Genomic DNA, 16,268 nt, shown 5'->3' on the forward strand with positions numbered 1-16,268 from the left:
AAGGAGAGATTCCGGAAACATGGTCACGTAGCATTATTGTTCCCATTTTTAAAAAGGGCGATAGGCTGGATCCTGGGTGTTATCGCCCAATTTCTTTAATAGATAACACCTTAAAAGTCTTGGGACGGATCTTATTTAAAAGGATAAGAACATGGACAGATGAGAATAACATCCTACATCCTAGCCAGTTTGGGTTCCGCAGTAGTGTCGGAACGGTGGAACAATGCTTGAATCTGAATTTGATCATGGGAAAATATAACATTGCAAAGAAATCCCCTTTATATTTTGGTTTTATGGATCTGAGCTCGGCTTTTGATTTTGTTAATCGCTCCCGGCTTTGGTCTACCCTTCTCGAATATGGTTTGGATGACCATCTGGTACATTTTTTAGCTTTTTTACACCGTGATCTTAAAGCTTGTGTACGTGTGAATCAAATGGGTGAAGTTTCCAACGATATTAACATTGGTAGGGGGGTGAGACAAGGGTGTGTGCTGGCCCCTCTCCTTTTTATTTTGTATATTAATAAACTAAGCGGCACTTTGAGCACCCTAACCAGTGATGTGCCTTACATTAACGGAGCCCCAATACCCACCCTTCTTTACGCAGATGACGCGGTCCTGATGGGCCGTACTCCGAAGGCACTGCGTATTTTAATTTCAGGGTTTGTCCTTTTTATGGCCGATTTAGGCTTAACAACCAATTTTAAAAAATCACTGATTATGAGCTGTGGGCCAAAAAGTCACAAAATTCCCCAGATTATTTCAGGGTCAAATGTTTTAAAAAGTACCAACACTTTCCCCTATTTAGGGCCCTTATTCTCAAATAGTGGTACGTGGCATGCCCATGTTTCTTATGCCAGGAATAAGCTGGGCAAGGCCATTAATTGTGTAACCTCGTTGAGGCAGCCCACCCAAGCTGATGTGATAACCCCCCTGGTGAAGATATACCAAACCCAATGCATGCCAACTGGCACTTACGGCGCTGAGGTTTGGGGCTACACTAAGTGTTCCTCCATTCAAACAGAAGAAAATAGATTCTGTCGTAAGGTATTGGGGGGGGTCATCTGTTCTCCAACCTATGTATGTCATAATGAATTAAATATTGCCTACATAGAGGATTTTGTGAGATCAAGACCAGCATTGTTCTGGATAAAGTTATGGAACAATACGGCTGCTACATTGACCCGTGACATTATTTTGGATTGTCTAAAATGTGACAGGGGACACCATATTCCATGGCTGAAATCAGTAAAAGAGTGCCTCGCAAGCGTGGGTTTGGCATCCTTGTTCACATCACCGCACCTAATAAATCGCTCCCATAAGACCATTATCTTAAGGGCATTGTATGATTTATATAGTGAAGAGCGGGACAGAAAGAATCAGATCAAATGCACGGTTGTAAAATATATGGCCTGTTCTGAACCACACATTAAAAAACCTGGCCTACCGTACAGATATTTGCGTTTGCATCTTGGTAGATGGGCAAGGGGTTTATTGTTTCGTTTCCGAGAGGGGAGTATAGTTAATTTACTGAACTTCCCTCTGGGATATAATAAACATCTTGAAACTTTAAATTGCCCCTGTAACCCTTGCATGAAACAAAGTCTCATGCATTTCCTGTTCTTCTGTGGTTTTTATAAAAAATTTACTGTACATTATTTAATGCCCTATTGCAAGAAAAATGAACTGACTAATTTTAAATTGGCACTTCGGTCCTTTTTGGTATTGGGATCAGACGAAGTTATTTTTAGGATGAGTTGTTTTCTCAAAGCTGCCGTTAGATCGAGAGCCACCCTTATTATTGATGTTTAACCATAGCACACTGCACTTTTTATTCTGCACTTTTATGATAAAGAAATTTTTTAAACTTACCATTTTAATCCTTAGTATTTATGTGTAATTAGATAATATTATAATAATGTGATGTCTGTCTTTTTAAGAAAGGTTTTTAAAATTGTGTCTTTTTATCAAATTTCTTTTACTTCTATTATTGGGGAAGGACAAATTTGGTATAGTTGTGAAACTATCATTATTGTAATAGATTTTGATTCGATTTAGATTCGATTGTGCTCGTTTTATCCTGCATTATTCTCCAATTGTCATTATTGAATTGAATGCTTTTGATATGTGTTTTTTGTTTGTACTTTTATGGATGTTTTTTATTCCGAATAAAGATCTTTTGACTTGACTTGAAAACATAAGGTTAGGGCTTGGAAAGGGGTTGCATTTGCTAAGTCGACATGGCAGTAAAAACTTCACGCGGACACTGCAATGGCAGGTCTGAGATAACTTTACAGTGCTACTTCAGTGGGTGGCACAACCAGTGCTGCAGGCCCACTAGTAACATTTGATTTACAGGGCCTGGGACTCTCATTGCACGTTACTAGAGACTTACCAGTAAATCCAACATGCCAATCATGGAAACACTAATCCATAACAAGAGTTACAGTAGGAGCACTTGCACTCTAACACTGAGCAGCAGTGAGAAAGTGCACACAGACAATAAAACCAGCAAAAACAGAGTCAAAACCATTGGCCAGAAATCAAAAAGACAGGGGAAACACGCCAAACAATGGCAGGTCTAATAAGTACCTTTGATGAACTCCTACATGATATAAAACAACAAACGAATAACAACTACCCCTCAAAAATAATCTTAGACTTTTAACATGCTATGATTCAAACAGTTTTGGAAAATATACCCCCACACAGCCATACAAGACTGTTACTCGCACTTTAATCAGAATATATGGCAACACCTACAAAAGTCTACACTAAGGACCTAATTTTGAGTTTGGCGGTCCGACTGCCAGAGAGCCATGTCCGCATTGTCTAGGCCACTGCTGCGCCAGTGAACTGCCGTCCGCCATATTACAAATTGTGCTGTCTGAAATGCTGATTGCGGCCACAGCGGTCTTCCTGGTGGGACTGACTGTGGCAGTCAGCAATGTCACCACGTCCGTGGTCCACCAGCTGAGCACATTACGACTATACAGTCATGCTCACAGTCTCCTAGGGGTGGTCAACAAACAGCAATCACCCAACGGCAGTTCACCACCATGGTACAAGCCCGAAAAAAAACACAACAGTGACCATTGGATGGATTTAAAAATGACACACCAGTACGTTGGCAAGTGGACATGCCTGCAAATCACACTATAAAATACACTCCATCCCGGACCAGCATTCTTTTGCTTTTCAAACTGCAGCACAGAAAGACAGGCACCACCATTTTCTGCATTTTTAGACAAGGCACCCCTTGTTTCATCTTCAAAATTAGCACTCTCCACCACCTATAATATTTATTTTGGCACCTTTTTACCTCTAGCACTTGTTTGTTTTTCATGCATATGCTCACTACCATTGTATTTTTCCACCCTTCAATAGAAAAAAGCCTTCTCTGAGCAAGAGTTGACAGTCATGGTGGATGAAATCATTAGAGTAGAGCCACACATTTTGGGAGCCCAAGTCCAGCAAACTCCTCTCAATACGAAAATTGAAGTGTGGGATAGAATAGTCAGCCGAGTGATTGTTGTTGGTACTACTTGATTACACAGGGAAACATTAGGAAGAGGTGAAATTACCTCAGTCTGAGGGTATGTACCAAGTAAAACTCTTACCCAGGGAGATGAAGGTCTTGGCCATTCTGCATACTGAGGGCTTGACAGGGATAGAGGATAAAGTGGACTCTGGTAAGTTACACTTAACTGCCACAATATCACAATGTCCTGTTTGCTCTCAGCGCTGCTTTTGCTATTGTCTTCTCTAGCTACTTTCCTAACATGCAATACTCAAAGTAGCTGAGATGTTGCTTTGTCTATGACTGTGTGTATTGCTGCATAAAAGAACACAAGTATCTAACTCCATGACATGCCACATGTTGCAGTGCTGTCTGTAAGTGCATTATCATCAAAATACCAATTCAGGACCCATCATATGGATTAAAATGTACATGTATGGACCATCCCAAATGCAAGTTGCCAGAAATGGTACACTAACCGTTTATCAAGTGTTGCTGAAGTGAGATTGAAGTGAATATAACTACCATGAGGCCTTGTGATTGTAACTCTGACCAAAATGCTAGACTCCTTTTGCCCCTTCTCACTTGTCTGCCATGTCACTACTGAAGTTCATTAAAGGGGTGACATTGTTCCCACTCCACTCTAACCATATTGGGGAAAGTGTTGAACACTAAAGAGGTAACATTTACTATTCCCACTAAGGGTGGGCAGAGTTGGCGGATTGCCACTATGCAGAGTTCCACGGAGTTGCATAAAAACTCTGCTCTGCTCCACCCTACATGAGCAGTGACCACTTACAGGGTCTGGCATTCTCTGCCATATCTGGGATGCACTCCTCCTCACCATCCTAGCCAGTGGTAATTTAGCAAACCCCTATGTTGTACGTCTTGCAAGGACTGCACATGCGTGCCTGCACAGTGCTGGTCCCTTACTCCTCACCCCTTGGGTGAGTGACAGGGGCAAACTCTGCTACGTCGCGGAGTCAGATATTTTGTCCAAACTCTGCATTCCCAGCAAGGCGCAGAGTTCACAAAACTGCGCAAACTCCGTGGGTGGAGCAGAGTTCGCCACCCACCGTTAATTCCCACTATCTAAACCAAGTTAGGGAATGTTCTGGGCACCAAAGGGTAGACATTTATTAATGTCACTCCAATCCAAACCAACTTTGGGAAGGTGTTGGGCACAAAAAGATTGACATATATTATTCCCACTCCAAATATAACACAACATATGCAAGGTGTTGGCGACTACTATTCTAACTCCAGCTTGACCATACTGTGGAAGGTGTTGAAGGGGTCGATTGCGATGGAGGGCGGCCCCATCGTAAGTTTCAATTCCAACCGGCTGAATATGTATCAGCCAGTTGAAATTCAAATCGGCCTTTCATTCCAGCTGGATTCCAACAGGCTCAAGGACCTCGTCGGCCAGTCAGAACTGGCTCATAATCCCAAAGGGCAAGCCTTTCCGGCTTTGGGATTACACTGCACAGTTTCCGGCACGGTTTCCATTCTGACCTGTCTGACATGGAAACCATATATTCAATGTAAAATGCATGATACAAATATGTTAAAAAATCTGATTTATTTCAATTTGTTTTTAGGAAGTGAGAGAGCAGCCGCATATGGGCTGGCACTATGCTTGTCACAAGACAGCAGATGACCTTCAGCTCCCATACCACAGAAGATGCATTGGTATGGCATGGTTTCCATCTTTTCTTGCCAGTCTCATATTAAATCTGCTATATGCATCATCTTTTCGCTCATTCAGCTTTCTCTACCTCTGTGATGCATTAATGAAGTCAAGCTGCCCTGCAAGTCCACATCAGCTGCCTGAAAAGAAGTAAAGAATTGAGTTCCTCTGAGGTCCAGTGCTCGTAATGCTCTGGGTTCAAGGTAGCTTGGTGATTGAAGGTTAGACACCCCGAAACCGGTCCCAGGAAGCTTGTTTTTCTGTCAAGGATGGAGCTAACCTGGCAATTCAGGCTGGACTCGACTGTAACCATAGTGTGGAGAGTCAAGAATGGTTTGCATATGGCTGAGTCCAAACTGGGATGGAGTGGTGAGCAAAAGAACAATGGTTTAAACCCAGATCTGTGACTGGGCGAAGTTGTTTGACAATGTTCAGCATTCCATCCATCATCTTTCTGTGTTGCTAAATAGCTGTCTCAGCCTATGAATTCACCACAGATTGGAGATTCTTTTGGACACATGTCTTCCACATTAAATGAGTTAAAAGATAAATAATGCCCTTAAAAATGTCCCTAGAGGAATGGAAAGTAGTTTCCATTTTATTCTTAGACGGAGTCCTTTGTGGACATTAATAGCATACTCTATATCTGCCAGAAAGCCTACTGTACACGGTTTTCATAAATGGGTTTAAAAAGTCATACACATATGACGAAGACAATGGTTCAAGTTCCTGTAATGGAATCTGGTTATGTACAGCTCACTCTCACACTTTTTTCAGCCTTAACCTTTGCACTTCTTGCATCAAAAATACTGTCGCACATATGTTTGTGCAATGATGTCTGAATAAGAAAAATAAATAAAAAACTCAAAACTTACAAAGTAGACATTGAATTAATCTGTGTTTGGACATTCAGAATTCTAATGAATGGCCAAATATTTTAAATCGGAATCCAGCAGGTAAGTACAATTTCCAAATGACCCATTAAATTCCTACAGCTGGACTCACCCAACCCCTATCGGAAATACATATTTTACGGTTGATAGATAAAAACTCTACTTGAAAACACAATAGTTTTGGATCAAACTTACATGAGTATACATAGACTCCGAGGAACAGAAGAAGAATAACAGGCTTCATTGCTGTGCTGTGGGTGGTTATTCAGGTTCTTCACAACTGAAAACAGAGTAACAAACATTTTAATGTTCTATGTTGTGTTCGTCTTGGCAGCACCTAATAGTAAGAAAGCTAGCAGGGCCAGATTAATGAGAATTTTTCAGAATTTTAAGAACTTTAAGGCTGTAGTCTACGCTCTATTCTCTCCGACTCTGTTATCTGTGTTTCCTAATTTTAACCTTTTGTCACAAAAGGAAGGCCCAGCCACGACGACTCCATGATCATGCTTATTGTTGTACAATTGAGTAGAGCATTCCATGTTGATGTTGTACAATCATTTTGTATGTCTGCCAGTGCCAGTGTACCTGATCTCACATCAAAAGAATGACGTGACCTTATTCTTGTGCTTGTCAAGTTAGGGAAAATGGTTTAAATTGGGATTCACCAGAATGGGGTTAAATTATGCTTTGAAGCCTCCCATGTCATGATCAAATGCTCAAGCATGCTGTAGCCTTCCATTTTTTAAGAGCTTAGAACAAGAATATGCACAATTCCAAGGGACCAGTTTTGAGTACATATCCTAAAAGACAAAGGGCTGCTATCAACATAAACTGTGCTACTTGTGATATTGTCTCGTACAGGATGGATGTACTATGACATTGCATTGAGAGTGAGTTAATCGTACTTGGCTCTAAGAGGAGCATGTTCTTCCTTCTTTCAAAAGTAGCCGTACTCTTCTTCACATTGCCTCACAGCAATGTTGTTGAGCAATGTGAATTTTCAACTATAACAATGATTAAAAACAAATGTAATTCTAGTTTGTCTCTTCATAGAACAATGTCCTTTATGTTAATGTTTCAAAGTAACAAGCCTTGTGATGAAGCATCTTAGCGATATTCTCCATCCTAAAGGAGTTATATGACAGCACAAATTAAGACATAAGCTTTGTATGTTATTTTATTTTAAATGTAATCATGGATTTGAAGTGCCCAAAATGTAGGAACATAGAATACTCCCTGGTTAATGTACCTCATAACAGTGAACACTTAGGGGTTTATCACGATGGCGGGCGCACCGCAATGGCTAAAGGGGCCTGCCTGCCATAGACGCGGTGGTCCCACCATACTCATTAGGATGCCCCCGCCACACCGGCGGGCGCATTCCGCATTTCTAAAATTGCGGCGGGTGGTGCTGTCAGCAGCACCCGCCGCAATGTCAGAAATGCATGTTGTGCATTTGCATGCACAACGTGACAGGCACATGCGGTGCCTGCCACCGTGTGCCTGCAAATACAGAGGGGTATCATAGGTACCCCCCATGTGCACCCTCCCCCAACACCCTGGGAGCCCACAACGGGCCCCCAAAACCAAAGACTGCATGCCTTTTCATGGTGGCAAAACTGCCATGGAAAGGCTGATCTCTGCCAACATCCTAATATGGATGGTGGTGTCTTGCAGACACCGCCACTATATTAAACATGTTTTCTGCCCGGTCGACGAGTCGACCGACAGATAAGCGGCAAACGGTCTTTCCGTCCGCCGTGGACCCCCCAGCCATCCTAATATGGCAGGGGTCTTTCTGGTGAGGATGGCGGGCGGTTCGCCCCCGCCAGACCGGGGGTGGCTACCGCCGGCCCAGCGGGGGTGAACCACCTGCCATCCTAATGGGCGCCCTAGATTGTGCTATTATCCCTAGATTTTTGTGTGTCTTCTTATTTGCTATTCTCTCTACATATACTTGAGGTAACAGTGTCTTGTCTATTTATATAGCAGTAGTATTTCACATCTAGGCCTCTTTTGTATATTTAAATATGGTGGCATATACATATTGTTGATACAACTTCAAAAAATGTAAAAGCTTCCTCCAAAAGTCCAGTCACAATTACTTACAGTGTACTCATGCGGTTTACCTTCCATTTTCAGGAGTGTTGAAGCAGTGTCAACGCTTTTTAGAGTGTCTCTTTGCCTAAAGGGGGTAATTTCTGATATTTATCTATTAACATGAATCTCATTGTTTTTACTTCCAATAAAGTATCATTTGAAGTATCACACATTTGACAGTGGAATGCTACTCATTCCATACATACACTGAAACCATGGAATTATTTTACAGTGGAAATCCGAAAAAGTCACAGCTATGGCAAGGCCATGCGTGTGGTTTCAGTGGTCTCCTTTTCTCCTGATACCCTCACAATTCTGTGGTGCTCTGAAGATGATAGCACGGCCCTGTGAAATATGTCTATCAATGGAATGTACTGGGGCAGAAACTGCTAGAGTGCTTGACATCAACAGATGCATTCTGGAGAGAGCAACCATGAAATGATTCGTACTTGTAAAGCGCACTTATACTCATGAGTGTCTTGGCTCTATACGCATACCGCTGTGGAACCCTTCCTGGCTTTTCCCTGTGAAATGCCCACTCCTGGGCACCCCCAAGGTGAAGCCAGGCATCCCAGCGCTGTTGGGGCCGATGTGGAGATTAAGCAAGCTATTGCCCAGAGTCGCAGAGTGGGACTCCATGATTGGAATAGGCACCGTGGCGAGAATGATCAGGTCCGAGGAAATTGAGCCCGAGACCCGCTGAGGGGGGAATTGAACCCTGGTCCCGGGCCAGACCTCTGCATCAGGGTCTGCCGCTCTAACCATTGAGCCACACTTCTCCACCATCAGGCTCTAACCTTAACCAAATGCAGTCCTCCAGTTTCAAATCACTAATGAAATGCTTAATGCTCTACTGAAACTCCGATACTAAATGCAGAAGATGCAGAGCCATATATTTAAAAATGTTGTGTTGGACTCCTTTGCCTGGTACAAGGATGGGCATGATGTAGTGGAAGGTGGAGGGCCCCTCTTGCCAGAGAGAGAGAGGGAGACAGCCTGAATGCCATACTTACACATAGCTGGGAGATCGTCAGTAGGGAAAGTGGCCATAGGATGAGAGGTGAGCGGCATGGTAAAGCACATCCTTAAAGATGAATATCTACCGCTGCCTAAAAGGAGACATGCTGTCTGGATTCTCAGGGCATGCAAAGCTGCAGAGACAGAAGAGTGATGGCTTGATTTTCCCTCACTGAATGGATAGTAAGCAGTGGAAGAGGTGTGGCGCCGCGGCCAGGGTGACTGACTCCGGAATCTGGGGATCACGGTTCGATCCCCGGCACCGGCGGCAGATTAACCCAGCACCATGTGACTCTGGGCAATAGCTCGCTTAATCTTCCCGACGGCCCCCCAGCGCCTAGAGACCCTTACGGGTGATTGTTGTGGACTTTACTTTACTTTAGAGTGCCCAGCCTGTAGCATGGTGACCCAAGGGCTGAAATAGAGGTGTAGACCGCTAGGATCAGAACCACTGTGTCTTAATGCCTATCAACAAGGTGCAGGGTGGACTGAATGCAGTTGGTACTAAGGCTGACACAGATATTACAGGATTCCCAGCTAAGCCAAGTGCGAAGTAGTGCCCAGGTCTCACGCATTGCTCAATACTGCATTTAGGCTCACCAAGAGAAGGGGGTTGTAAATCTAAGGTAGTGTTCAGGAGTACATAAAAGGGTATATCTGTTTCTGAATGACTTCCATGACATAGGACGTCTGACTAAGAGTGGAGAAGGCAACATGCTCCCAGTCTAACATTGAATGGATGAAAGAAGAAAAACATCAATCCAGAGTCGTAAATCCACCTCAGGAGTCATATATGAGGCTGAACTGGCACCTGCCAGATAGTAACATCCGGATGCCACGCCCTCCAATGGCAGCAGCTTCTAAAGTATGTCGGTAAAGCAGCTGAACTTGTAGATCACATACTCCCTGATAGATCATGGGTTTAACACACCTACAGCCAATCCAGCAAACTGCAGGACCAAGCTTCAACTATAAGTAAGACAGTCCACACTGTGGTGTTTACCACATAAATGATGAATGACAAAGAATGAAATAGTGAGGTATGGTTTATTTAACCTCAGCCACAAACAGCTCTCGTTCAACTACTAAGAACCTCATGTTAGACATTCCCAGGATGAGAATGTCACACACGCTAAATTCCACATTCCATAAAGAACATTGGCCTAACATATAAAACATACAAAGCATACCATTACACACGCGACTACACTTGGCATCTTACTGATTCTGTCCCAGCCATACTGACATATGAGCCACCTTTCTACATCTAAATGCACAGTTTTCTGGCTTTGTATAGCGCTCAACACAGCTTTCATATGAGTGCTGAGAAATGTCACTTTTGGAACATCAGAGGCCTGAGGCACATGAGGTAGGCAGCTTGCTCAGGATCACTCCTTTGACAAGTGTTGTGGAGTAAGTGACGCAACTGACAGCCAAGGAAGGGCAGTCTGCTGGCATTGGGATGGGTTAAGCCTACAGTTAAGGTAGAGCGGGGAAATGTGCGGATGGCACCCCGGACAACGTAAGGGAAGCAGAGTAGGAGAGACAAACACTGCGGACTATGGGAGGGAAGGAGGGAGACTGTGTGGTCGAGAACAACACCAATGACAAGCTAAAGGAAGGTGTGTGGGTGCGTGGGAGGTGGCAACAGAACAGACCAATGATGGACGTCCGATGGGAGGAGCAGGGAGGTGGGGAAGTGCACAAGGGACGTATGGGAGACTGCAAACATTTGTGCAAGCTGCATGCAGTGTTTCTGGTAATATTAGGGAAAATAACACTAAAAACCAGCCTACCCGACCATAGAATAGGCCGACACACATCTAAAAAACAAAAAACAAATGCTGCATACATGGACCGACCGATTGAGCCATTCTGGCAGTGGCAGAAGCAGTGCGAGAATGATTTCCGTGTAGGCCTGTCCCACTCTTGATCTCTCTGCAGTGCTTACAGTGGGGGCACTGCTGGGGCTATATTGCTTTCAGTAAAGGCACTGTTTGGAATACAGAGCTAGTAAAGGTATTATGGGATATACAGGGATTGCAGTGGAGGCACCACTGGGATGTCACCAGTGCTTGCAGTGGAGGTGTTTCTTGGATCAGCAGTGCTTATAGATAGGACACTGATGGGATGTGCGCTGCATAGAGTGCAGACACCGCTAGTGCTGTCTACTGTGCTTACAGGAGAAGCATTGTAGTAATTGGCAGCTTCTTAAAGCGGTGGCTGTGCTGGGTTTTGTCTGCTGTGCCTATAGTGGATGCACTGCTGTGTTCTGCGGTGCATACTGTGGAGGCACTGTTTGGATCACCAATGTTTACTGTAGGGAAACTGAAGTGTATTGCTGCGCTCACAGCAGAGGCACTGCTGGGATCTGCCTCCAGAGCTCAGAGTTGAAGCACTGCTGGGACCTGCAGTGCTTACAGTAGAGGCACTCTAGGATGTACCTTGCTTACAGTGACAGCACGATTTTTATCTGCAGGCTTACATTTAAGGCACTGTTGAGATGTGCAGCAATTACATGGGAGGCACTACTGGATATGTCTGCATTTCTTGCAGCAGAGGCAATGCTGGGGTCTCCCTGCAGTGCCTAGAGTGGAGGCACTGCTGGGCAATTCAATGCTTGCAGTAGAGGTACTATGTTCTTTCTGATTGCCATTGGTTACAGGGGAGACAGTGTCTGGATCAGTAGTTGTCATGTTGTGATCTATGGACAAAATGAGGAGGATAGGGGAGGTTGCAGCACTGGCCTTTGGCCTACAGTGAATGATGCTCTGAATTACATTCTGGAGTGTGTCTCGAGGCACAGCGAGTTTGCTGAGTTTTTTTTTTTTTTTTTAAACATAAGACTTTATTGACAACTGCTCAATATACACAGCATTGTGCCTACAACCCTGAGGCCGGCTGCTACATGACTATTAATGTATCATTTGCATTACACAGCTATTAAGCCGACAACCTGCGGTCCGGCAGCAAGTTTCCATCAGTATAGCAGGAGGTTAGACATTTATTTCTAAACAAATCCGAGTGTGTCTTACTTTTCTATTTTATAACCATAACAACATACGACTCGTTAGGTTCGGCCTGTACCATTTATGAGGACAAACGTTTCCACTTCCCCACTTCCGCACAACATCACAAGCATCCATTCTGACTGACACATTCCCGGGACATCTCAGAAGAACTAGTTATGTTACCCGTCAAGGCTAGCACATCTCCATATTGTCACATGCATTCATCCATTGTGTTATTTAGTCTACATCTTCTTCATCCTCTGAATTATTTATGTCTTCCTCCGGTAGAGGCTCACACAAGTCTCCCCGGTAGCTGTTCCACGGAATCCAGATCTTATTCCATTTGCGTGGATTAGCTCTCATTTTATACACTGCCCGTTCAATCACCAGAAGCATGTCCATGTTTCTGCACCACTGTGCCAAGGTCGGTGCATCCGCCGCCCCCCATTTTTGCGCTATATCCCGTTTAGCAACCATGATACCCACAATAGCCCACTGCTGTCCCTGGCGTGACAGATCATTCGGCCCCCACATATTTAGTAGGCAGACTCGGGGATCAGGTGTAATGGATATCTTTTGCTGAGTTTTCTTCACTACGTGCTCCGCAGAGCTTGCGGAGTGCAAACAACTCCACTTAGCGTAGTGCAGCAGAGTTTTTTTTCACACTACTGAGAATTTCTACCTGAGCAGCAGGAATACCAGCATGAACGGCAGTTCGCATTGAACTCCTCTACTTGCGGAACTCTGCAAAGTTTTTTTGTCACTTCACGTATTTACGCGTAGCAAAACTACACGAACTGCACCCAGGCCTGATGGGTTTGTGAAGGAACTGGAAAGTCAGGAGTGGATACCCGGATGGTATGAGCCACACTGTGAAATCATCGGTTGGACTCCAGTCTCTGTCCGGCACATATCTGATGTTTGATACAGGGAGGACTGATAAATATAGGAAATCCTGTTCCATAAATAGCACCCTTCGGGTGACCCCCAAGGATAGAGGACGGTCTCCCTCTCATCGCTGTACCCTTCTTTGGTGTTGGCAGTGCTTACATGTAGACATTCCAAATACTTGCAGCTCCAACTGGCAACTTTCTACCAAGAGCCAGTCGGCTCTAGAGCGATGGTACTTTTAACACTGATAAATGCTGCCTTCCTGTTCTGTTAAAATGACTTTCCTTGGAGAAATCTCAAAAGAGATCAATATAGAGAGATGTGCCGGTGGCACCATGGACGAGGAGGGTAAGAGAGGTCAACACCACAAACAAAGAGTAGGAAGGAGTGTGGGTGTGTAGAAGGGGGCAACACCAGGGACAATGGAAGGGAAGGCAGGTGGTTGGGTCATCAAGGGTGAAACCACGTACAACGGAAAGGCAAGAGGATGGATGTGTGGGAGATGGCAGCACTACAGGAAGTGGAAGGAGGGCAGGTGATGGGAACAAGAAGGTGAGGAAGTTCACAAGAGAGTCCGATAGAGTGCTTCCACATCAAGAAATAAGTAGTGCTTACAATATTGAGCTGTGGAGGTACATAAGAAATGCATCCACGCTCCAGGGGACTTGGATGAATACACAAAGAGGAAGGACATCTACAGCAGCTAACCAATAAGAAGCAAACAAATGTGAATGACACCAACAAATGGTAAGTAATAGCTGGGCTCTAAGCCCACTATAAGCTAACAATAGTCTTGAAGAGACAGCACATGCGCTGTCTAGCTAAGACCTAAAAATGATCAAGGGCAATAAAAACAGGAAACACTGTAGAATTCGAACATTGCATGAGTTTAACACTATATAAAAAGAAAATAAATAGAATGCTGCCTCTCGGGACTTTTCTTCACTCCAGGAGCAGGAAGCAAGCAGGAGCCACTCAAGCTCCCAGACTCACCTGACCAATCACAACGCTGCCTTTAGCAGTGTTGTGATAGGTCTGAGAGCCATGGTTCAGGGCTCAGAGAGGGATTGGGAGCCTGGGCATGTTCTCCACCCAGGGTGTAATACAACCTCAGTGGAGAGCATGCAAGGTGCACATGACTGTTTGGCCAGCCCAAGAGGTCCAAATAAAGCATGCACACGTAAGGAAGTGCTACCACTGTTCCTGTTACATCCAGCCCCACCCCATCCCTAACCAGGCATCTGACAGACAGAAACATTAAATGATAATAAAGTTTGTTATTATCATTTGATGTTTCCTTTTTCAACTACTCACAGAGCAGTGGGGCGACGCTCCTCCACCTTAGCGGAGGAGCTGCCACTTATTTAACGTAGAGATCAAACTAATGACTTTCTCTCTGTGTTCGCTAACCAGGCTAGAAGTGTGACACATGCCTGCAGGAGACAGCAAGCTCCTTAGGAAACTTTGTAAACAAAACCAGGGCTTTGAGTGGGTCGGGCCACTGCTGGGGGAAACATCCTTTACAACGTAACTGGTACAACGCGGTACCGTTACGACGCCGCTTTAACAATGAAAGTCGTTACAACGACGTTCGCTGGAGGGCGCTCTAGGATAGGGGATAGTTTAATTTACTATCCAACACCTTCCCTACTATCCACGGGGACTGGTGTTGGAATAGTAAATTAAACTATTCACTGTCAGAGCCCCGCCAGCGCAAATCGTTGTGACGACTTGCGTTGGTAAAACTGCGTCGTAAAGGGACGCGTTGTAACGGTACGCGTTGTACCGTCATACATCCCTACCTCCCTCAGACCCAGCAGTAATTGAAACAGACATTGAAACTTCACTTCTACTCTTGTCCTCGGGGCCGGATTTGGATCACAAATAGGCCCGGGCCCACATATGCATATCGCAGCCTTTCATAAAACACGGCTAGATTAATATCATTGGACTCATTTTTGCAAATATGTGGGAAATTGACAATTTTAAAGCTTACAGATATCAGTGACAAAAATACTGTAGCTTTGCAAACGAAATACTTGCTTGCACAACGAAATCAGCTACTCTGTCCCAGCCAACAATGTCCTGGACTCTGATTGTCACAGAAAAGTAGGCTAGAGCCAAGCTGGAAGGGTTTATGTCAGCCAGGTTTGACCACCCTTCAGAGGAGGGGAGTGTGGTTGAAAGGTGAATTAGATGTTTCCTTTAGAGTTGATGCTCTGGTCCTGCGTTTCTCCCAGCTCGGCAGGATAACAGAAAACAAAGTTTTGGGTGTCCCTAAGTGACCTGACTTCTGCCTGGGCCACTCAAGGCCTTGGTCTAGGCCAGAGCTCCTTCCGCTTAGGCAGATCAGGAGATGGCTGGGACATAAGGAGGTGAAGAAGGGGTTTGAAGCAGGAGTCAAGTGAGGTACCTGTGGACTGGCAACATGCTTCATTTGTGCTGTTGCTGCGACCCTTGGGTAAGATCCTGCTGGAAGAGGGCCCTGAGAATGCAGCTTGTTTTATCTCTCTAATGTGGCAAAAGTGGGCATGGAAATCAGGAAGTAGGAAGGAAATCTTACAATTATCCCTTCCTTCCCTCCATAGCCCCCTGGCTGAATCAGAAAAGGGTGAGGTTAGAGCCTCGATAAAGAAACCCCTTAGTCTTGCTGTTTTCAGTGCCATCAAATGGACTTTTGCGGCCCCAATCAAGACCTATTTAGGGGGATGGTAATTTTTTTACTCATCAGTTACAGCTAAAGTAAGCCAAGTCAGAATGATGTCAAACAACACTGAAACCTAAGTGAGCCTTTCAGAAATGGTGGCATGCACTAACGTCTGAAAGCTGATACTGCCCAGTGTCTTCCAGCCGAATCATTCTAAAATAAAACTTGAACAAGAATGGATAAGGCAATTTCTTTTATCTTATAGATCCAAATATTTTGTAATGCAAAAATAATATTTCAAGTACAAATCAGTGTTTAACAAGCTGATTCCTATCACTTTAGAAAGTCACAGAGAGGGTGAATTAGGGGATACTTGGTGGTCCAGCACATACTATTAAAACATATCCACATGGTGCTTGAGATTGCAGCTTTCATTGCTGAATATTTATGTTTGCAAATAAGTCCCTCTTCACCATTGGCCCTCTTGCTGCAATAGTAAA

At 44.4% G+C, this 16,268-nt stretch overlaps 1 long non-coding RNA gene across 1 annotated transcript in view; it reads right to left on the reverse strand.

Moving 5' to 3' along the window:
* Positions 1-16,268, reverse strand: part of LOC144768713 (uncharacterized) — a 79,933-nt gene that overhangs the window by 50,380 nt on the left and 13,285 nt on the right. The window contains exon 2 of the long non-coding RNA XR_013598613.1: positions 6,298-6,382. This is a non-coding gene — a long non-coding RNA (uncharacterized LOC144768713). The remainder of the gene's footprint in view (positions 1-6,297; positions 6,383-16,268) is intronic.

The sequence above is a fragment of the Lissotriton helveticus genome, chromosome 7 (assembly GCF_964261635.1).
Source record: "Lissotriton helveticus chromosome 7, aLisHel1.1, whole genome shotgun sequence".
Taxonomy (NCBI): Eukaryota; Metazoa; Chordata; class Amphibia; order Caudata; family Salamandridae; genus Lissotriton; species Lissotriton helveticus.